Below are 25,302 nucleotides of genomic sequence, written 5' to 3' on the forward strand. Positions count from 1 at the left end.
TGCCTGCTACATCATCCTCTGCTCCTGGCTGTTCATTCATGACTTGCATACAGCAAGAAGGAACAGTAAAAGTAGAGGTAGAAGCCACCTGGCTTCCTGCAGAGTAGGTTCTACAGAAGACCCTACAGAGCAACAGTTACCACTGTAGAGGAGTCCTTGCTTCCTGCCTGTTGCTCACCTGGATACACAGGACTCCAGATGGACTATGGGCAGGAGAGAGAAAGAGAGAGGTGCAAGTGAGGAGATTACATGAAACATGTGATACTTGGCAGATTTTGCCTTGGTAGTAGGGATGGGCAGATTATGGAGATGATGTTGGGGGTGGGGGGTTAGCAACATCAGCAAATTGTAGTGAGCAGTAGGTGACAGGTTGAAAATAACTTCCGGAGATTCTGTTGGACTGAGAGGCCAGTGATGTTACCACCAGTGATAGATAAGTGAGAAGGGAATACTTTGGGAGGAGAGAAAAGGAGTATCATTTTAGACCAGTTTTAGATGTCCAGGAAGAAATAGAAAGGCACTCAGAGACTGGATGGCAGAAGATAGGACAGAGGCACACAAGACGTCTCTGGAAGAGAGGGAGTGACTGTATTACAGGTTTGTGGTAATAAAGGTAGAAGTCAGGAATTAATGCAGGAGCAGGTTCAGAAGCTAATGGAAGAGCGCTGGAGACATATTTACAAGTTGCAGTAGCATTGACTGAGACTAAATTATTTCATTGCTACCAGTTTACATAATCTTCAAACTAGGCATTTATAAGAACTTATATTTGAGACCCAATTTAGCAAAAACATATGGCTGGCTTTTGTATCATAAAAAAAACCCAGCACCAATTCTTGGAATCATGCCCAAAGAATCAACTTGCATGAAAGCTAAATCTATTTTTTGCTTATCTATATAAAATAAATGGCAACATTAGATAAAAATCACAAGGAAGTTTAATGGAGTATAATAATCTCTGACCTGTACTTTGACTTCTGGTAAAAATTTAATACAATACCATTTTGCTGCCAGTTGAAATCAGAATTCATCTACCGTGTATGTTAATGTAATATAGATAACCTCTTATCTAATGATGCACAATGCATAAATGTTTCAAAATTTCAGCAGCACTGATGTAGCGAGATAAAGATACCTGCATTTTATATTGTTAAATTATATTCTGATCTGAATCAACACATACAGCATTATATTGCCCATCAGCAGGGAGAAGAATCAAAGAGGTAGGGTGATGTGTTTTAGAATATAAAAGGTTCACAAATAACACATGGTTATTGTTAGATGTATAGTGACAGGAAAGGACACTGCCAGCTCTGAAAGTTGCAGACAAGGGTGTCACAGAAGAAAAGCATAACAGTAGAAGCTGTGGTTGAATATAAGTGAGAAAGCCTAATAGGGCAGAGAAGAAGGTTATCAATGAGGAAGATTCAGAATAGAAAATAGTATTAGTCAGAGAAATGGTGGAGGAAGCAGTTTAGCAAAACAAATGGGGCGAGGGAGAAAAAATAAGGAGAAAGGAAAGAATGTAAAATACAGAAGTTTACAATAGAAAGTACCCTTAAGGGATCCCTTTCTATTGTGACAGAAAATAACCTCAAGGGACAGGCCCTGACTAAAGTATTGTATGCAATCCATACATTTTGTCATATGGAGAGTTGAATGAAGGATAACTTTGTGGATATGGTTCTTTCACAAGAACCATATGCTAACAGGACATGGACCAGGACAAGGCAAGAATTTTATATAACATCTTTCTCACAGTACGACAGTTTTACAGAATTACAAATTAATGTTTATATATTTAAGGATCCCGTCATCTTCCACTGAAATGCATCCACTTCTGAGATGGAACAAGCAAGCAATTTAACACTGCATAGCAACACCAAAGAAAAGTTTAAGTATAAGTGAGTGCAGTGCAGGAGGATTCTGAGGCAGGGAGAATATAGTCACCATAGTAGTATAAGGGTTAGTATGCTAAGGATAATATCTTTATTCTTGCAAATAATTTAATACAATCTTTATCACAAGAGACCCAACACAGGGTTTACATCATTTCCAAGAGACAACAGCTGCAGTAGCACAGAATGTCCTAATACCAAGTTAAGGAAGCAATTTAATTCTTACTCCAAAGGAGAAGTGCAACCTGAGTTAATGTCATTTCCTGAAATGCCGTCCCCTCCTTTGGAAGTCTCTCATCCAGATACTAATCCAGACTAACCCTCCTTTGCTTGTGAAGGAGAGCAAGTGACTTTGATGTTCTGAAGACATTTGGTTCATAACCTTATAGAAGACATGCACGGTACTTATTTTTTGTTATTTTTGAACAGTCATTGAGTGCACTGTCCAATGATACACAAATATGAATATCTGGGGGTCTGCACGCCGCTGGAGTTATTAGAGTTACAAAGCAACACCCTACTCCCCCCCGAAACAACTAAGTCTATAGAATTTTATATTTAAAATACGTTATTGAATTATCCATGCACAGAATAGCATGACTTCCTTAAAAAAAAAAAAAAAGTAAGAGATACTGTTTCATGGTTGCAACACTGTAAACCAGGGTAGCAGACAGGATTTAGAGAGACTGGGGTAAGAAAGAAAAGCACTCCCACTGTTTTTACACCAACATCCTGCTCCCAGTGTTTTGGTTTACTATACCTATCCTCACCCCATTTCTAGCAGCTTGTTTAATTGGGTTTTATTTTGCTAGATTTCTATTAAAAACAATTTTTCATACCCAAATCAATCAATTTTGTGAATTATTTGAGCATTAAACTTTCTATTAAACCTTATAGCAATTAAGTTACTGTCTCCCCTTTTATTTTCTCTCTCAAATATCTCCATCCTAGTTTAATGTTTACCTTTCTTTTTTCCAGTGTTTTACTTCATTGTATTTTTTCTATAACATTTAATAACTGTTACCTCACACACTCTATCTACCCTCCGCTTTCCCTTTCCTGTCTTCCTTACTGAGTTGTTTTCTCCCTCCATCCCAGTGATCTAGAGCAAGCTGCCATTTTTTATCCTCTCATCTTTTCCATATCCCGTTTTGTTCACGCTGACACACACAAACACTTCAACACATTTTACTGAATCATGGTTATTGCAGTTTATATTTCCATTATTCATCTTCAAATACATTCTGTCACAACACTGCACATCAAAAATATTTCTACCTCTTACTTGCTTTCTTGCTGGTATAGGCCCCAATCCTACAAGCACACACCTGCAGGAGACCAATGAGTCTCTGAGGCACACCAGCCCATGCGAATTTGTAAAATAGGTGCTATAATTTTGTATACATTTGTATTCACTGCCTTGATCTGCCATGATCATATCAGACCCACCTTATGGCATTTAAAGTGCCCAAATAGAAGGTGGAGGTTTGGCAATAGATAGTACTCTTCCCTCAGTCTTAATTTGTTGTTTACTGCTATCTGCACTCTGACACCCCTTACCTTTTTAGAGGCTCCGCCCTTAGACCTATGTTTGATGGATCACTGAGCCATTTCTATGGTGACCTCTATGGTAGAGAACATGCTCTCCTTGGGTAACAACCTCATCCAATCTCTCCTCACTATTCAATTACATTCTTCTCTATGATGCTGCCTGTTTAACCACGGTAGGACCTTGAGCATAACGGCCACCAAGCCCCACTTTCCATGTGCCCCCACCCCTGATGACTCTTCTGTGTTTCAGCTTCTTAATCTTAATACCATTTGTTTTATGTGATTTTAATTTTTCTTGTTTATTGATAATTGTGTAGAGCTCTGAGCATCTCACTGTGAGTGGGGTTTGTTTTATGAAGAAAATAAATATTAAATTATATCACAATACTTTGGTTAGTCTATTGCATAATAATCATTCTTCTTCTTAAAGAATTAGAGTAAACATGGTCTAGAAGAATCAACATATGATTAGGAGCCAGGAACTCCTAAATTCTAACCATGGGCTCAGACACTGGCTTGTTGTGTGGTCTTGGACACGTCACTTGGCCAAAAGTTTCAGAAAGAAGTGACCACCTTATGAAATCTACAACCTGACATTCAGAGGTGCTGAGCAACTATATCTGATTTACTTCAACTGGAGTTGTGGTTGCTAGGGCACCCAAGATTAATGGATACGCTGATCATCTTGGCCTTAACCTCTCTGCAACTCAGTTATCCCATATGTAAAATGGGTTTAATAATGTAAAATGGGTTTAATAATGCTTACCTACCTAACAGGGTTATACTACAGATTAATTAGATAATGTTTACACAGTTTATTGTATACATTAAAAGTGATATATATATATATATATATATATAAAATTATATATGTATGTGTGTGTGTGTGTGTATATATATATATATGACTAAGATGGATTTTTTACTAGAAATATGCTATTTTTATTTGATTCATATCTTGCTTTTTAAATTAAAAAAAAAAATACTGTCATCATTTCCCTTTAACAGAAACTACTAAACAGAGCAATCCTTACTTTGACTACTTTGTTGAATTAGTAATGGGAATTCACTATGAATGAAAAGGAGACCTCTCCGCATGCCAAGTTTTCTCACAGGGTAAAAACTGTAGGGACGTAGAGGAAAAGCAAAGAAGGGCAAAAGAGAAAAGTGGAAATTGCTTCTCCCAGTAGGATATATAAGATTGTTGAACTAGAGGCATAAAAGGCATATGTCCATGGAGAAGCATAAGACTAATGAAAATATATATAAAAATTACTTTGGAAATGCTGCTAGCAGCTTCACAGTTGGGCAGTACTAGGATTTCCCTTCAGTAGCATCTTTGCAATCTTCTTAAACACTTGGGGCCCAATTCTCTCACCATCTAAGGCTACAAAGTGGCTTCAGAGCAGTGGGGGAGAGCAGGTGGAGAATTTCCCCTGCACAGAGGAATTCTGCCAGTGGAAAACTCCTGCCATCTCCCCACTCGAAGCATAAGGGAACAATGGGGTTCAGTTAGGGGCATTCCAGGGGCAGGGCATGGACAGCACAGGGAAGAGAGGGGTCACAGCACAGCAAAGCTCTACTATACCCTACTGTCTTAATATCCCCAAGGGACCTTAACTGAGTGGTGTAAGCTAATGCTGCTCCCTTGCACCTTTAATTTACAGCAGGACAAGGTAGATGAAAATCAGATAGCCAGCAACTGGCTCCTCTACAGTTCCCACTCTCCACTGCAGCGTGCAGGTGCAGCAATTAATCTGCCCCTTCTCTATTTAATATCTATAGATTCAAATTCACTATATATATATCACAATAAACATACATAATATAAATACCTGTAACTATCTAAATGGTTGAGGACTCTTCTATGCCTAAATGATTTACAGGTTTAAATTATTGGGAAAAAAATCATTAACTCACATTAGTTTTGCAAACATTGTAAACCTAAAATAAATAAATAAACAAACAAACATTGAGAGGTTCCAGTCTCATGGGCATGTCAGAAATACTTAAGCTATAAGAAAAGTGTTTACAAACACTTGACTATTTTTTACCATCTTTGCTACTTACAGAGGATGAAGCTGGAGCACTGCATAACACAATTATCATTATTTCCTATCTTAAAGCATCCCAAAGTCTACAAAGTGCCTCACAGCATAGATAAGAAATGGTCCCTTCCCCAAAAATAATTACTGAAAGGAGGTATGGGGGAATAAAACAATAGGGCAGATGGATAAATGACATCAAGTTTACACAGTGACTCAGAAAAGGAATGTGAAATAGCATGATATATCATTCATATAAATATATATACACCTTTACCTCGATATAATGCTGTCCTCGGGAGCCAAAAAATCTTACCGTGTTATAGGTGAAACCGTGTTATATTGAACTTGCTTTGATCCACAGGAGTGCACAGCCCCGCCCCCCGGAGCACTGTTTTACCACATTATAGCCGAATTTGTGTTATATTGGGTCGCATTATATCGAGGTAGCGGTGTGTATATATATATTGATATAAATATCTTATTTGCAATGTTGTTCACAAATGAAACAAATGAAACATTGTTCACAATGATATACCTGAGATATATCAATGATACTTTCATCCTCTGGACAGATAACCTGCACTCCCTCATAGATTTCTACCACAACTTCAAGAACACCACCCATCCATCAAAATCTCTCTAGTACACTCCCATGCCAGCATCAACTTCCTAGACACCATAAGCAACTTCAACAATAGAATCCTACAGATAAGTATGTACAGGAAATCCTCAGGTCACCATATTTACTTTCACAGCTCCAATAACAACCTCAAACACACCAAGAAATCTGATATCTACAGATACCACAGAATATGCTCCAAGGAGAAACACCTTAACACACTTAAAAACTGCCTTCACCAAGCAAGGACACTCTACCAAATTGTATCATGGAATGGGACACCCAAATACCCTGAGACTGTTGCAAAAAAAAAAAAAAAAAAAAAAAGGCAAATGCAATTTTGGGTTGCATTAACACAGGCATAGTATGCAAGTCATGTAGGTGATAGTACGACTCTACTCAGTGCTGGTTAGGCATCAGCTGGAGTACAATTTTGGTCACCATTGTATAGAAAGGAGGTAGTGAAACTGGAAAGGATCCAGAGGTGAGTGACAAAGATGATCAAAGGGATGGAATACAAGCCATATGAGCAAAGGCTGAAGGAACTGGGTATGTTTAGTCTGGAAAAGAGGAGATTAAGGTGGGACATGATAGCGGTCTTCAAATACTTGAAAGACTGCCATAAAAAAAGATGGAGAAAAATTGTTCTCTCTTGCCACAGAGGGCAGGACAAGAGGCAATGGGTTCAAACTACAGCGCAGCAGATTTAAATTAAACTCAGGAAAAACTTTCTAAGGGTATGTTTACACTTACCGGGGATCAATGCAGCTGCCATCGATCCACCGGGGGTCATTTAGCAGGCCTAGTGAAGACTCACTAAATGAACCACAGATCACTCTCCCGCCGACTGTGGTACTCCACCGGAACTAGAAGTGTAAGGTAAGTCAACGGGAGAGTTTCTCCTGTTGACCCAGCGTGGTGTAGACACTGTAATAAGTCGACCAAAGCTACGTTGATTATAACTACATTATTCAGGTAGCTGGAGTTGCGTAACTTAGGTCGACTTAACTCCGTCATGTAGACCTGCCCTAATTGTAAGGACAGCAGGACAATGGAACAGACTGCCTCCTTCATTGGAGGTTTTCAAAAGGAGGCTGGATAGCCATCTGTCTTACATTTAAACCCAACAAATCCTGCATGTTGGCAGGGTGTTAGATTAGATGACCCTTGTGGTCATAGAATCATAGAATATCAGGGTTGGAAGGGACCTCAGGAGGTCATCTAGTCCACCCCCCTGCTCAAAGCAGGACTAATTCCCAACTAAATCATCCCAGCCAGGGCTTTGTCAAGTCTGACCTTAAAAACCTCTAAGGAAGGAGATTCCACCACCTCCCTAGGTAACCCATTCCAGTGCTTCACCGCCCTCCTAGTGAAAAAGTTTTTCCTAATATCCAACCTAAACTTCCCCCACTGCAACTTGAGACCATTACTCCTTGTTCTGTCATCAGGTACCACTGAGAACAGTCTAGATCCATCCTCTTTGGAACCCCTTTTCAGGTAGTTGAAAGCAGCTATCAAATCCCCCCTCATTCTTCTCTTCTGCAGACTAAACAATCCCAGTTCCCCCAGCCTCTCCTCATAAGTCATGTGCTTCAGCCCCCTAATCATTTTTGTTGCCCTCCGCTGGACTCTTTCCAATTTTTCCACATCCTTCTTGTAGTGTGGGGCCCAAAACTGGACACAGTACTCCAGATGAGGCCTCACCAATGTCGAATAGAGGGGAATGATCACGTCCCTCGATCTGCTGGCAATGCCCCTACTTATACAGCCCAAAATGCCGTTAGCCTTCTTGGCAACAAGGGCACACTGTTGACTCATATCTAGCTCCTCATCCACTGTAACCCCTAGGTCCTTTTCTGCAGAACTGCTTCCTAGCCACTTCCTAGTCTGTAACAGTGCATGGGATTCTTCCGTCCTAGGTGCAGGACTCTGCACTTGTCCTTGTTGAACCTCATCAGGTTTCTTTTGGCCCAATCCTCTAATTTGTCTAGGTCCCTCTGTATCCTATCCCTACCCTCCAGCGTATCTACCACTCCTCCCAGTTTAGTGTCATCTGCAAACTTGTTGAGAGTGCAGTCCACGCCATCCTCCAGATCATTAATGAAGATATTGAACAAAACCGGCCCCAGGACAGACCCCTGGGGCACTCCGCTTGAAACCGGCTGCCAGCTAGACATGGAGCCATTGATCACTACCCGTTGAGCCCAATGATCTAGCCAGCTTTCTATCCACCTTATAGTCCATTCATCCATCCCATACTTCTTTAACTTGGTGGCAAGAATACTGTGGGAGACCGTATCAAAAGCTTTGCTAAAGTCAAGGAATAACACATCCACTGCTTTCCCCTTATCCACAGAGTCAGTTATCTCCTCATAGAAGGCAATTAGGTTAGTCAGGCATGACTTGCCCTTGGTGAATCCATGCTGACTGTTCCCTTCTAACCCTATGATTCTATGAGAGAACCTGCTTCAATACAGAAAAAAAACAAACCACTGACCATGCAACCACAGCTGTCACCTACCAATCCATATTGGAACCCATATGGGGTGTTATTAACCAATTACAACCCATACTTGATGAGGACCACAGCTTGAAAGAAATTGTTCCTGAACTCCCTCCATTGGCCTTTAAACAACTCCCCACCCTTAATCAGAAGCAAGCCCCCCACAGACCAGGATGCACTAACTTAAAGAGGCACCAGACCCTGCCAGAACAATAGATGCAAAACCAGAACAACAGATATCTCCACTGCTACAATGATCAGTACTTTCCCCCAACACACCTTTTAAGATCCAGGGGTCCTACACATGCCTATCACTACATGTGGCATACCTCATCAAGTGCAATAAATGCCCCAGTAACAACTATGTGGTTGAAACCAATCACTACATTCCTGAATGAACTCACATAGAAAAATGATAAAAGACAAAAATACCATATCACTGGTGGGAGAACACTTTTAACAAAACAATCACTCCATATCTGACCACTCAGTTCTCCTCTTTAAAGGAAATCTGCACACCTTCAAATGGTGAGCCTGGGAGCTTAAATTCTTAACTTTGCTAGACAACAAAAATAATGGATTCAATAAAGACACTTTTATGGCTCATTATAACAATCTGTAACCCACTAAACCTCCTTTTCTCTACAAGCAGAGGTGTTAACTGCTCACTTCATCTTGAATGGTCTCTTCCAATCTATATTAACTCCTTATACTGAACAATCTGTTCCGCCTTGTATTTAGCTGTGACATGCTGAATACATTTTCCAGACCTGAAGAAGTGCTCTTTGTAAGCTCGAAAGCTTGTCTCTTTCACCAACAGAAGTTGGTCCAATAAATTATATTATCTCACCGACATTGTCTCTTTTATAAATATCTCACTTAGAAGAATGACTTTTTCAATTTTAATATAAAGGAAAATGTTTTGGAAAGATATGGTGGCTTTTGTAGGATAATGTAAAAAGGACAGAAAGCATACCATGCTGATTATATGTACATTTTTTGAGGGGAGGGATTGCTCAGTGGTTTGAGCATTGGCCTACTAAACCCAGGATTGTGAGTTTAATGCAAATAAGTGATGGTCACATAAACACCACCCTATACCGGAAACCTACTGACCGCTATACGTACCTACATGCCTCCAGCTTCCATCCAAGACACATCATACGATCCATTGTCGACAGCCAAGCCCTAAGATACAACCGAATTTGCTCCAACCCCTCAGACAGAGACAAACACCTACAAGATCTTTATCAAGCATTCTTAAAACTACAATACCCACCTGGGGAAATGAGGAAACAGATTGACAGAGCAAGACGGGTACCCAGAAATCACCTACTACAGGACAGGCCCAGCAAGGACAATAACAGAACACCACTGGCCATCACATACAGCCCCCAGCTAAAACCTCTCCAGCGCATTATCCACGATCTACAACCTATCCTGGAAAATGATCCCTCACTCTCACAGACCTTGGGAGGCAGGCCAGTCCTCGCTTACAGACAACCCCCCAACCTGAAGCAAATACTCACCAGCAACTACACACCACACCACAGAAACACCAACCCAGGAACCAATCCCTGTAGCAAACCTCGTTGCCTACTCTGTCCCCATATCTACTCTGGCGACACCATCAGAGGACCCAACCACATCAGCCACACCATCAAGGGCTCATTCACCTGCACATCTACTAATGTTATATATGCCATCATGTGCCAGAAATGCCCCTCTGCCATGTACATTGGCCAAACCGGACAGTCCCTCCGCAAAAGAATAAATGGACACAAATCGGACATCAGGAATGGTAACATACAAAAGCCAGTAAGTGAACACTTCAATCTCCCTGGTCATTCTATTACAGATTTAAAAGTCACTATTCTTGAACAAAAAAACTTCAGAAACAGACTTCAAAGAGAAACAGCAGAACTAACATTCATTTGCAAATTTACACCATTAATCTGGGTTTGAACAGGGACTGGGAGTGGCTGGCTCATTACAGAAGCAGCTTTTCCTCTCCTGGAATTGACACCACCTCATCTATTATTGGGAGTGGACTACATCCACCCTGATTGAATTGGCCCTGTCAACACTGATTCTCCACTTGCGAAGTAACTCCCTGCTCTCCATGTGTCAGTATATAATGCCTGCATGTGTAACTTTCACTCTATGCATCTGAAGAAGTGAGGTTTTTACCCACGAAAGCTTATGCCCAAATAAATCTGTTAGTCTTTAAGGTGCCACCAGACTCCTTGTTGTTTTTGTAGATACAGACTAACACGGCTACCCCCTGATACTTGTCTATGCACAGCAGATCTATCTTTGGTCTCTTGCATAACATAAAACCTTGGGCCACATTCAGCCTTAGTGTAACTCCACTGAGCTTGTGTTTTTCTCTCCTGTAAGTGTTCAAATAAACCTGCTCTTTTATTTATATCTATGATGTCTGTATCCTGTAGCTACTTACAAAAAAACAGGTTTTTTGGCAGGTAATATCTCCAATGAATGCACGATAACTGTAAATTAACCTTGAGAAGAAGGGAAACACAGAGGTAATTAGCCTGTAGGGGTATGTCTACACTGCTATTAAAAAACTAAAGCTGGCCTCTGCCAGCTGACTTGGGCTTGCAGAGCTCGGACTAAGGGGCTGTCTAATTGCAGTGTAGACATACCCTAGGTGGTTCAAATACTCATTGGCGCCAACAACTGGTGTTCTATCTCAGCGTTTATACAATGCTTATCATGGTGGTATCTGAGCAGCTGTTTAATTGCGTCTTTGGATATTTGTTCAAATGTTTGTCAGGTTCAAATCACTGCTTTGAGGGAAGCCTGTGACAGCCTATTACTAAGGAGGCATCATTAACAGCTACAAAGTTATGATAGTGTAACCTATGTATGGGGAGGCAAAGTCAATCTACTTACCAATTCTGTACTATAGAGTTCTTCTCTCTGACTTAAAGTATTTGCACAGATCCTGAATCCCTATCCTTGCAAGAGACTACAGCTGGATTTTCCATAGGAACTTTCCAAATATTAAAAGGGGAAATTATAATAGGATTCACTTTCTTTCTCTTCTTAGGAATCCAGCACTAGTTTTTACCATAAGACAGGTACACACACACATATACGTAATAATTTCAAATTCCATTTTTATGAATAACACTCCAAAGATAAACTGTTACAACACAGCAGTTACAATGCACCCTAGCTAGACTAACATCTCTAACTAGAGATTTGTTATTTTCCTTTAAGTGAAGAATATAACACAGGGCCTAAACCCCAGTATATCATACCATACAAAGTAAATACAGGGATTGGAACTTCTGACAATCAGATATCTTCTGCTTTCATGTAGGCTCACCCTGGGTATTATATTGACAAGTAGATAAAATATTAAGTTTTGCTACACAACTAATTATTTCAGCTATTCACACTACTGAGTATATACATAACTTCAAATAAGATTAGAAAGAACACTTGACAACTACTGCAGGTGTTAGGCTCACACACTTGTCTTTGGTTCATTTATGTAGTACAGGTCTGTCTCATCTTACGCGGGGGTTCCGTTCCGCGCTTAGCTCGTAAAGCGAAAACCGCGTATAGTCAAAATTACATTGAGTTCAATAATATAAAAAAGATGGTTTGAATCAAATTAATTACAATCCTTTCCAATTATTAAAATTGTGGGCCAAATCCTGCAATCCTTTTTTTAACAAAGCTCTCCTTAAAACGAATGGGAATTTTGCTCATAAAGGAATGGATAAAGATTGCAGGATTTGGCCTCGCAATTGCAGACAAACAATAATATTATGGTACAGTTACATTTTGGGGTACAATCAAGTGGAGACATTTTAAGGCAATCATGCATCCTTTAAAATACAGTCATACAAGGATGAATGTCCATAACATTTCTATAAAAACATTATATCAATATTATAAGTTAAATATGAAAAAAGTCACGCTGCTTAGATAGATCTATTTTCATTATTTTTCCCCAGTAAAAGCAGTTATTACATTTCCGTAAGTGCTGTTTTAAGTGCTGTCAGAGTCCACCAATGTGTTCCAACACCAAGAATCTTTCAGAGAAAGAACTTTCCTCCCCGGTATATGCTGGCATGACTTTATAAATTTAACAGGTTAAAACAAAAACATAAGGTGAAACAGAACTCAAATTAAAAAAGGCAAAACTCAAGCTACACCTAAAGACAGTTCCTTTATAAACAAGTGTGGTGCTCTCCTCTGAGGCGTCCTGCTCAGCCTGCTCCCTACTAACCTTAGTTCTTCCCTGTTCAGACTATTAGTGTGCTATTTTATAGGGCTTTCTGATATCGGCCCCTAGCCCCTGATTGACTTAAGTTAAAAGCCCTATATCTCATTAAACAAAATCTTCTCCTTGTGGTAGCTTGGACCACCAGAGATTTGAGTAGGAAATTAGCTCCTGATTTCCATTTTCTTTCATTTTTAAAGTAAATTTTAGAATATGGACCATAATTCTGCAGCAAGGAGTAGCTTCTATAGAAAATTTAATGGCTAAGGATCCATGAGATACTACATCCCGGTTGTGAATTTAAAAAAAGAAAGAAAGAAAGCTGGTATCAGAATGAGGTAATGCTTCCCCAGATGTTGAAGGTACTTTGTTCTTCATTTCCCTCCATCTCAAAATAATGTCTTTTCATGTTTATTGTTTAAGAGGTACTATTTTTTTCTTAAAACCATAAAGGAAATATATTATCTATACAACACATCTTTGAGACTCTATGCAATGTCTATTATTTATTACAGGTGCTTTATATCATTCTGGAATGGGAACTTTAATATCTTTCAGATGCTATGTTCACTAAGAGCTGAAAGATAATTAATAGATTTGAAAACGGTCTGAATGAACTAACAATAGAACATTTGCACAGAGTGGCACTTAGTGTACAATATTCCCTAGACTGAGCACTGCAAATATGAATAACAATTGAACTTACTTCCAAATGTAATAAGCACTTTAAATTGGTTATGAATATTTACTGGAATAATGAGATGCCATTGTTCAGACTACAACTGCACTGTTTCCTCACTGAATACACAGCTGAATCCAAGGCCTCTGTCCTGATTTTCAAAGTCCTCCACTGGAGTAGCACTAGCCATCAGAGAGACCAGTTCAGAATAAGAGGCAAAGGACGTCCAATGGCAGTAACTATAAAACTATTGGCCAATGTGTGGAGATTTGAGTGCAGAAGAAGGAACTTTCATAGGGTGAGACCAAAACTCATTTCCAGATGAGATATGAATTCCTACAAGCCTCACTGCATTCAGTACTAAATGCAGAATTCATTTCTCTGACAAACCTTTCCACCAATACGTTCTTTTAACACACACACTCTAAATAATTTGCTAATTTGCTGCTAGCTGCTGCCTGGATGGGAAAGAAAGGGGAATGAGTATTTCTTCTTAAATATATGTGGGGCACCTAGATACTTTGGTGATGGGCAATCTATACAAACCTAGAAATAATACATTATATAGGCAGATAGATTAGATAAATTCACTAGGGAAGGATTCCTTTCACCACTAATCCAAGTTAGGAAGTAATGACTCAATTTACTCAGAAAAAATATCTGAGCCTCACAAGCTATTTGGTCTTTAAACCAAAAAGCCCATGACCTGCTCCTGTTCCAGGACAAATTCTATTGACCCAATTTGGAAAAGGTAGTCAATTTGTTTGAATACAGCCTTATTCTTGGATGGATTGAGGGAGAGGTGAGAAATCTGGGATGGGGGTCCTTTTGAGTTCTATGGCATAACCCTTGAAATGATGTCTCTCCCTCATTTGTCAAGGGTGGAGGTAAACCAGGAGAAGGAGTCACCTCTGGGTTTATCTTACTGGGCCTGGCTTTCTCCCATCTATTCTTAAAGAATCGTTTGTCTCTCCTACCATATCTATATGAATTTCTCTAACACCAAAGGGCTTTCTGGAGGGGAAAGATGATTTTAAATCTTTCTGCTGAATTTGATCATTAACAGAGAAATTTGGGGTTGAGGAGTATTCTGTGCGGCTTTTTCTATTGGTTCTTCAAAAAGTTTCTCTTGAGACAGGCTTTGCTATCAACCCCGGCTTTGTGGAAATATCTGCTGCCCATAGCCAAAGATACCTTCCTCCCACTGTGTTGGATGCCACTGATCTGGCAGAGAACCTGAAGGCATTGACCAAGGCATCTGAAACCAGAACTAGAAATTAGAGAGATTTTCTTTAAGGAAGAGCCCAACCCTTTGGGTCTCTTCACCTTTTTGGGAATCTCAGAAAGCAAGGACTCAACATAAGCAAGTACTATTCTGGGGGAAAATGTCGTTGTTGCTGAGGTTGCTTCATAGCCAATGTAGAGAGCTGATTCCATCCTTCTGTCAGAGATATCTTTGGGTAAGAAGTCCCCTTCAGCAAGGAGGACAGTGTCCTTGACAAGGTTTGACAAGGCTGCATCCATTTTAGGTAATCCAACCATGAATGTTTTTGACTGGTGGACATTTGAGAATTTTGTTGCTCTTTTGGTCAGACTCTTTGCCTTTCCTGGGTATTCCAATTCAGCCTTTGCGACCTCAAGCATGATGACTGGAATGGGAATGTGAGGGTCAGTTTTCGAGCCTGTTGGAAAATATTTATGGGTATTTTCTCTCTTTTTGACCTCATCCTTGACTCCTTTTTTAAATCTTTTTTTGGCTGAAAGCTATGGGAGATACCCAAAAAGGCAATTCCCAGATGCCTTGGATTCTGAACATCTCTCTCTTTGGAGGAGGAGTGTCTAGATTTAGAGGATTTCTTTGATTTATGTCTGCTTTTTGGTCCCTTTTCCCCCTGCCTGAGCTCCAGGGAGGAGGAGGGGGAAGTGGATGAGGAGTAGCTTCTACATCTATATCTCCTCATTTGTCCCCTTTCTTCTGCAAGTTGAAGATTGTGAGATGCTGCAGAGAAGACTGTGCAGGAGCGTTTTCTAAAATGGCCACCCCCTGAGGAGCTAATGCTCCCAGTTCCAAAATGGCCTCTGAAACCCTATTGCAAAGGAGAGTGGTGGGCAATGGCAGGATATTAATTTTTTTTTCAGTCTGTGGGTGGTTCTTGGGATCCCAGAGGGACAAAGAGGATCCCCTAACTGCAGTACCTGCTCCTTTGAAGGAAGAGGAGTGTCTCTGGCAACACATATAGCCTCCTGGCATTGTGCTTTGGCTGTTGGAGGGGGGACTGGGTCTCGAGGGAATTACCTCATGCCAGTTCTGTTAGCTTCGGCTCCTCAAGCCTACACAGTACACCCACCTGGGGTGTGATACCTGGCAAAGGGTCCTGGTTCATGTCAGTGGCCACAGATTGAACCCTAGAGTCCTGGGTACTTTTCCCCCCCAATCCCTTGTCTTTCTGGGCTATTTGTTCACAGACACCACTGCGCTGTCTGGTTGAGCAAAAGGAACACTTTTCCCCTTCAGTGCACTCGGACAAGGCTCTACCTATTCCCTTTCTTTTTTTTGCAGCCATTACCAGGGGCTAATTTGGGGGGAGAGCTTAGTAAAGTTCTCTCAACTGCCCGGAGCTCAGTAGAGCAAATTTAAATGGCCCTTAAAAAGTTAGTAGCCCCAAAAAGTGGAGAGTTGAGAAAACAAGGCCTAGTGGGGGAAAAGGGGAAAAAAAGAAAAAACAATCAGGTTATGATCTATAGAGAACATGACTCTTAGCCTGCTTCACTTTGGAGGCAGAGATAATTTTGGAGGGGCTCTTCAGTAGAAGGAGTTATAGTCCAGCCAATCAAAAAGATCTGCCTCTGCCTCATGTAATGTATATCGGGGACTGAAGAACCCATCACTACTTTTATGGACCCACCCCTGAAGTGAGCATGAAAACTGAATTTTGGTGATTAAATAAATGGACCCAAAAAGGGAGGATGGCTTGATACAGAAGAGCTTGAGAACCCCCAAGAAGGGGAAACCTAGGAACCAGCAGGGTCTGATATAGGATCAGGTAACAGCCAGTTAATGCGCTCTCACTCTCTCTCCATACCATACTGCTGTCGTTGAGATCAGCAAAGACGCTTAAACTTAAGAAGCATCATTTTTATAAATTAGAACTGTAGTTGGTTTCATGGCGTTGGAATACACTCCAAACGTTGATCTGAAATAGAGCAGATCTGATTAACTTTGCTCATCTTTTTTCCCAAGGCATTTGAAAACAGGGGAGAATTGTAAGGGAAGTGAAATGTTGGAGAAAGAAGGTGGGCTTAGCTTTTAATTTTCTTGTTTTATGTATTACTGTTCCTGAATATGGAACACTCCTGCAGTGTCAGGGAGATGCTTCTAATGATTTAATAGCTCTTTTTCCATCCCTCTATTCTAAGATACAAAGTTCAGACTCCTGGGTGAGTTTGCGTTGAGTTATACATAATAAATATCACATTAGTCTAAAAATAGTAAATTACAGCTAGACCAGATCATATTTTAAAAAGTCTCCTGCTGAAGTTCTGTGTCTTTGATGTGCTTCTGTGATAATTAAACCAAAATCAGAGAGCCATTGGCATAATAATTGTAATGTTAAATTTCACACACTATATAATTGTAATAGCAGTTACTTTCCAATTTCTGATATCTCTGCCAACATTAGTTTTATTTCTAAAACTATATGCTATTGACTTTAACTAAAGCCAGCTTCTCCTTTACATTAACTATAGTATTAAATTAATTTATGGAATTTTTTAGTAACTGATCCTAATTATACATTTATCCATTCAACTGTAAAGCACTCACGAAGATACAGAAAACTGGTTCATGTAATTTTCTGAACAGTTTGACTTTTCTTTTCTTAAAGTTTCAAATTATTTTGTATTGAAAATATATAGAGTATTTTGTAATCATTTAAAATGCTATGCAGTCATTACCATAGAGTACTATGTGTTGTATTTGGTGAAAAGAGCAAATGTCTCATGTGTTGACACTAATTATTACAAATGGTTTATCTAAAAATATATATTGTTGATTCCATGTTTCATCTAGTGACAGACAATTTGTAACAAAAGGATAAATTTATAGTTGAGAAACATTTGTTTACACCTCTTCTATAACTATGTGTTGATTGGTGGCAATAAGGTATTGAAAATAATGGGAAATAATATTTTACATAATTCAAATGTGAAGAAAGGGACTCAACTGAATGAGGCATTGAAAAATTGTCTGAATTTCAAAAGGCCCACAAAACTTCAAGAACTGATGTGTGATGTTTTCATTTTGGGGTGGAGGCAGACATATTTATTCTCTAATAGTATGCATAAAAAATCTTGTAAACAAAGCAGAATCTTAAAAATAATTTTCGGTAACTGATAGGCTGTACCTCACTTGAGGTGTTATTCCATGTATATTGGCTATGTGTAAATCAGAGGAGATTCTAATGCTGCATGATTCAAAAGTCTAGAGACCATATAAAATGGCAATTGGAAAAGAGTTCAAAGAAAGACCAACATTTTCAAACCCAAGACACCTTTAAAAAGGTGCTCAACACCTTTCAAAATCAGGCAATTTGTTTGGGGGCCAATCTTTAGGCACCAATATTTTAAGGCATTGGCTTTAGTCCTACTCATCTCAGAAATCATAATTAGAAATTCTAATTAGTGTACAGTCATTTTGAGTTAGGACTAGAGATTATTTTCTGACCTGTCTGGCAATCTTGTTAAATTTGCTAGGTTAGTTAAGAAGTTCATACCTGTATGCTTTCTGATATATAAACATACGTAGAATTATTTTTGTAATAATTCTGTGAGTGTGACATTTGCAAGAGACATGAAAGAGCTCTGTTTCCTTGTTCCCAGAATAGCTGCTTTCAAGAACTCTTGACTTGTTAAACTGAAAGTGTTGATCATCAAGATGTTTTGCCTCATTCCTGCTGGGGGGAAAAAAAAATCTTACTTCTTCCACTTTCTTCCAGTAATAATGATCTTACATTTGAATAGTCCTTTTTAACAAGTAGGATCCCAAAGCACTGAGCAAACAACAAACTACAATTGCTTCACCCACTAATGAAATGCATCCCGCTCCCAGCTGCTTAACTGCAGACAACAGGATACAGCAATTTAGGACTGGAAATGAAGAATATCATATCCAGTTGAAACTGCAGGGGAAGTTTTAGATAGGAACTACCCCAATATGAAATTTAGCCAGGAAAGCCACACACAGTACTCTTGCAAAACATACCATGAGATTTTTCTTTCAGCAATTTATGATGTCATCTAGTTAAACGTGTCAGTTCATGCTTCACCACAGCTGGACTGGTCCACGTGCCACTGTATTAAAAATGGCACATGGACTTCTCTTGCTCATATAGTAATAAACTATCATGTTTTGCAGACCCACAATCCACCCCATTTTTATGACAGACATAGAGTCTGAACATAATCTGAATATCTTTAGTGTTTCACAGAGTACTGTTTAAGACCTTTATCTTTTGTTACACTATTTCTGTGGCTTTACACACACACACACACACACACACCACATTTTAAAAAAGAGGCATGTGAGCAATTTGAAAATGTGGTCATGTGCCATAAATCTAGTGAGTGGGGGGAGGGGAAGGATTCCTCTCAGGTGCCTTTAACTTTATGAAGCACAAGTTTACAAATCAAATTAGTGGTAAACTAATATAAGGCACTGATAAACTGAATAATGAGCTCAGATATGATAATGAACATGCTATCTATGCTTAGATTAGATAGGCTACATGGATCACCCTAAGTCAGGCACACATGGACTAAGAAAAGCAAAACTGAATGAATGTCAAAGCACCAAAGGGGTATCGCCACATGATCATATATTGAGATGGAACAAGAGTGGTGAGGTCAGCATGGAAATTCTGGATCATAGTTCAGTGCACCAAGAACAAACAGGTGCTGGACTAAGGAGAGACCAAAACAAACAGGTAAATCTTTCCCTAGCCACCATCAAGATGGAACAGAGTGCCAGGCAGAGGCACAGATCAGCCAGAAAGGGCCTGATTTGCACTCTACACTGCTACCGCTGCTCTCAGGATTAAAATTATTTAAGAGCTACTGATGATGGTATTTCCAAATTGTCCTACATGAGCGAGACACAAGTCTCATTGGAACACTGAGAATTGGGCACCTAACTCTTTTAGGTGCCTTTAAAAATGATAGCTGAAGTTCTGGTAATCTTGTGCTAAGACCCAAGAAAGATGATCCTGGCAGATGGTATCTTTAGATAATAGGATTTACAGATGAGAAAACTGACAAGAGCTTTATTATGCTGCCAGTAAAGAGGACAGCTTTAACCAAAGTCAATAAATGTGAAAAGTTTGTCATGGAAATTCACTACCAGCCTCTTGCTTTCCCCCCTAACTAAGTATCAGAGATTGAAATACTTTACTGTCACAATTAAGGGGCACTGTATCTGTATTTTCCCCTCCATCATCCCTCAAGGACATCCACTCTAGGCTTCTGGTTCCTTAGCTGTCACCTCTCTTGGATAGAGACCAGTGACTCTCTCCCTTCTGACCGGGGATTTTCCAGGCTGCACAGTTCCCTGCATACACTATAATATCCCCAACAAGCCAGACTGCCTAGATAACCCAGTATCTGTGCTCAGGGCCGGCTCGAGGCACCAGCTCAGCAAGCTGGTGCTTGGGGCAGCCGTTGGAATTGGGCGGCACGTCTGGCTCTTCGGCGGCAATTCGGCGGCGGGTCCCTCTCGGACGGAAGGACCTGCCGCCGAATTGCCGCCAATCGCGGGGTGTGTTTTTTTTTTTCTCCGCTTGGAGCGGCAAAAACCCTGGAGCCAGCCCTGGCTGTGCTTTGCATTCTCTCTGGAGGCACTGAACAGCTGAAATTGCCAGCAGTCACAAGTTATCACACAACTCTTTATAAGTAAGCACAGTTATTCTTAAGGTGTAAATATCACAGATAAAACATTAAAAACAATAAAAGAACCAACATTCATGCTAATAAGTTTACCAGAGATCATCCCCCAACTCCAATCTCAGGCTCTGGTAGGAGTCATTCCTTCAAACCCAACCCAAAGGTTTTGGGGGTTTTTTTCCTGTTGACTACAAAGTTCATAAACAGCCTTAGCTCAGAACTAGCATCCCCATGAATAGGTTACTCTTTCCTTTATACCGCTTGGGCCTTTGATGTTGAGAGTCTGGAACGGGTAATCAGCAGATAATGGTCCTCTCCTTAGGGCGTAGCTTCCAATGGTTGTTTTTCTAAAAAACCATAGCTGGGAAAATTGCATTCACCTTTCCCTAGAGATTCTCCAAGCAAACCACTTGGCACTGTTTCCCCCCAAAATCCATTCTTGTCTGCCACATTGTTCAACATAGTTTTTTGAAGTTCATGACACTTTCAAGGGTTCACATCGTATCTTCAGCATAGAGAGGTTACATACAACCCCAGCCCACAATAATACATAGTCGCTGCATTTAATACAATGGACTCCAAAAATATTTAAACTTAATTCAATAAGGTTTTTCAAGGATATTGCATTAAATTGCCACAACTGTCACACCTGCTATGCATTTTACCTTTAAAATTCTTAGCTGAGATACAAGATTACTTTTGAATTTCCAAAGTCTTATTGTAGTTATTATTTATTTGAAAGCAGGTGTCCTATAATAACAATGCAAACTACTGTAATGGTTATAAAATGAAATTTCTTAAATTTCTTTCCCACATGCTACTGTGAAAGATGCTTATTAGATAAGTAGCTTGCATATTGTTGGTATATCCTGAAGTTACCATTCTATAAAATATGCAAGGTCTCCTTAACATCTATTTAACCACCAACTACATAGTGAAGATCACATTTTAATATTGCTTGTATTTTTGTGATTTAAGATTATGCTAATCTTTGTGTTACACATTTAAAAACCAAAAAATTCTACATCATTGCATTATTTGGTGGTTAATTATTAAATTGTTCACCACACAAAATATTGATTACCTATATGCTATACATACTTTTTCTTTAAGCCACTATTAAGAGCTTAACAGAGTTGCAAACTATTTTCCCTGTAATTTTCATTACAGAAAAAAGCTCATCCTCTACACGGTTATATAAAGAATAACTTGAAGCAAAGTCAGCCTCATGGTTTTGCATCAGCACTGGTCATTTAGGACACTGAACAATCTCTGAGTTTCCTATTTCCTGAGTCAGTGGAGCTCAGGCAAAGTGATGAGATGATGCGGTAAATGACCTAAGATAGAATGTTCAGTAGAGTGGGAGAACATTTTTCAGTTTATTCACTGAAAAAATCAGTTCCAGCCTTTGCCAAACTATTCGTGAATTTGACCCAAATTCTCCAAACAGTTTTGTCCCACCCCACACCCAAATTTTTCAGAGTACATTCATTGGGGGACTTTAGCGGCCTTCACAAAATGCACTGGGGGGATGGGATCAGTGGTGGTGCCACCTCCCTCATATTTTTAAATTTCAATGGTTAGGACATGCATCCAGAATAGTAATTAAAGTAGAGGGTTTTGAACGTGGCAGTCCCAGTAACCAGATAAGTGCCCTAACCACCAGCCTATGGAATCACGATCGTTCTCACTCTTTGCCTATTAAAGTTTTTTTATACAGAGGAACAGCTTCAACAGGAGAGACTGAAAAAGACTAGCCCCAGAATACTTCACATCCCACTCGTTAGGATGCTCCACCTCAAGTCCCCTACATCCCCAGTGAGTGCCCTAATCGCTGGGCTAAATGTTATAAGAGATGTGGGCACCACCTCTGCCTTCCCCCTCCCCATTTTGTGAATCTAGCCCTTTAAAATGTCCAGAAACAAAATGTTTCATGCCAAACAAAATATTTTGTTCAACCAGTTCATCAACTTTTTAAGCATTTATTGGTTTCAGTTTAATCTCAACTAATTTCCCCCCCCTGAACAACCAATAAATTAAAAAAAAAAATCAGTTATTGACCCAGCTGTAATGTTCAGCTAAACACATGGCTACTACTGAATAAACAATTAGTTATTTGTACAAATATTGAAAATATAATGCAATGTACACCATATAAGTAGTTTTAATCACATGATCATCATCCAGGAAGCTAGAGGCATATTTTTCTTGGAAGAAATCCAGCAATCATAGAATTATAAGGCTGGAAGGGACCTTGAGAGGTCATCTAGTCCAGTCCCCTGCACTCAGGGCACAACTAAGTATTATCTAGACCATCCCTGACAGGCGTTTGTCTAACCTGCTCTTAAAAATCTCCAGTGACGGAGATCCCACAACCTCCCTAGGCAATTTATTCCAGTGCTTAATTACCCTCACAGTTAGGAAGTTTTCCCTAATGTCCAACCCAAACCGCCCATGCTGCAATTTAAGTCCATTGATTCTTGTTCTATCCTCAGAGGCCAAGGAGAACATTTTTTTCTCCCTCCTCCTTGTAACAACCTTTTCATGGAATCATAGAATAATAGAAGAATAGGGTTGGAAGAGACTTCAGGAGGTCATTCTAGTCCAACCCCCTGCTCAAAGTAGGACCAACCCCAACTAAATCATCCCAACCAGGGCTTTGTCAAGTCGGGCCTTAAAAACCTCTAAGGATAGAAATTCCACCACTTCCCTTTTATGTACTTGAAAACTGTAATCCTGTCCTCCCTCAATGTTCTCTTCTCCAGACTAAACAAACCCATTTTTTTCAATCTTCCTTCATAGGTCATATTTTCTAGACTTGTAATCATTTTTGTTGCTTTTCTCTGGACTTACTCCAATTTGTTCACATCTTTCTTGAAATGTGACACCCAGAACTGGACACAATATTCCAGTTGAGGCCTAATCAGCGTGGAGTAGAGTGGAAGAATTACTTCTTGTGTTTTGATTACAACTCCTGCTAATCTATCCCAGAATGATGTTCACTTTTCCTGCAACAGCGTTAGACTGTTGATTCATATTTAGCTTGTGATCCAGTATGACCTCCAGATCCCTTTCCGCAGTACTCCTTCCATGACAGCCATTTCCCATTTTGTATGTGTGCAACTGATTGTTCTTTCCTAAGTGGAGTACTTTGAATTTGTGCTTATTGAATTTCATCCTATTTACTTCAGACCATTTCTCCAGTTTATCCAGATCATTTTGAATTTTAATCCTATCCTCCAAAGCACTTGCAACCCCTCCCAGCTTGGTACTGTCCGCAAACTTTATAAGTGTACTCTCTATGCCATTATCTAAATCATTGATGAAGATATTGAACAGAACTGGACCCAGAACTGATCCCTGCAGGACCCACTTGATATACCCTTCCAGCTTGACTGTGAACTACTGATAAATACTGTGTGGGAATGGTTTTCCAAAAAGTTACGCACCCACCTTCTATTATCTCCATCTAGCTTGTATTTTCCTAGTGTGTTTATGAGAAGGTCATGTGAGACAGTATCAGAAGCTAAAGTGAAGATATATCACATTTTCTGCTTCCCCCATCCACAAAGCCGGGTACCCTGTCAAAGAAAGCTATTAGGTTGCTTTGAAATTATTTGTTCTTGACAAATCCATGCTGACTGTTACTTATCACCTTATTATCTTTTAGGTGTTTGCAAATTGATTGTTTAATTATTTGGTTCATTACCTTTCTGGGTACTGAAGTTAAGCTGACTGATCTGTAATTCCCTGGTTGTCCTTATTTCCCTTTTTATAGATTGGAACTATCTTTGCCCTCTTCCAGTCCTCTGGACTCTCACTCATCTTCCACGACTTTTGGAAGGTAATCACTAAGGGCAGGATCGGTGGGTAGTGATCGATCTATCGGGGATCGATTTATCGCGTCTTGTATAGACGCGGATAAATCGATCCCTGAACATGCTCCCCGTCGACTCCGGAACTTCAGCTCACGAGAGGCGGAAGCGGAGTCAATGGCGCCGCCATCCTCATGGCCAGGTAAGTCGACCTAAGATACGCTGACTTCGTAGTTCAGGGCTAAGGGCTCAGATATCTCCTCAATCAGCTCCTTGAGTATTCTAGGATGTATTTCATCAGGTCCTGGTGACATCTAACTTGTCTAAGTCATTTTTAACTTGTTCTTTCCCTATGTTAGCCTCTGATCCTACCTTCTTTTTTACTGGCATTCACTATGTTATACGTCCAATTGCTACTAACCTTTTTGGTGAAAACTGAAACAAAAAAGTCTTTTAACACTTCTGCCACTTCCATATTTTCTATTATTGTTTCCCCCCTTTTCATTGAGTAACAGGCCAACCCTGTCCTTGGTCTTTCTCTTGCTTCTAATGTATTTCTAGAATATTTTCTTGTTACCTTTTATGTCTCTAGCTAGTTTAATCTTGTTTTGTGCCTTGGTCTTTCCAATTTTGTTGATACTTACTTGTGTTTGTTTATATTCATCCTTTGTAATTTGACCTAGTTTCTACTTTTTGTAGGACTCTTTTTTGAGTTTCAGATCATTGAAGAGCTCCTGGTTAAACCAGTGTGATCTCTTGCTATACTTCCTATCTTTCATACACAGTGGGATAGTTTGCTCTTGTGCCCTTATTAATATCTCTTTGAAAAAGTGCCAACTCTCTAGAACTGTTTTCCCCCTTAGACTTGCTTCCCATCGGATCTTACCTACCTACTCTCTGAGTTAGCTGAAGTCTGCCTTCTTGAAATCCATTATCTTTATTGTGTATATACCCTTCTATACCAATATTCCAGACATGGGTATTATCCCACCAAG

At 39.8% G+C, this 25,302-nt stretch overlaps 1 protein-coding gene across 6 annotated transcripts in view; it reads right to left on the reverse strand.

The window, feature by feature from the left end:
• The window catches only part of CTNNA2 (catenin alpha 2), a 658,570-nt gene that overhangs the window by 563,119 nt on the left and 70,149 nt on the right, over positions 1 to 25,302 (reverse strand). The gene's annotated exons all lie outside the window — the stretch shown is intronic.

Source organism: Emys orbicularis, chromosome 5, assembly GCF_028017835.1.
Source record: "Emys orbicularis isolate rEmyOrb1 chromosome 5, rEmyOrb1.hap1, whole genome shotgun sequence".
Classification (NCBI taxonomy): domain Eukaryota; kingdom Metazoa; phylum Chordata; order Testudines; family Emydidae; genus Emys; species Emys orbicularis.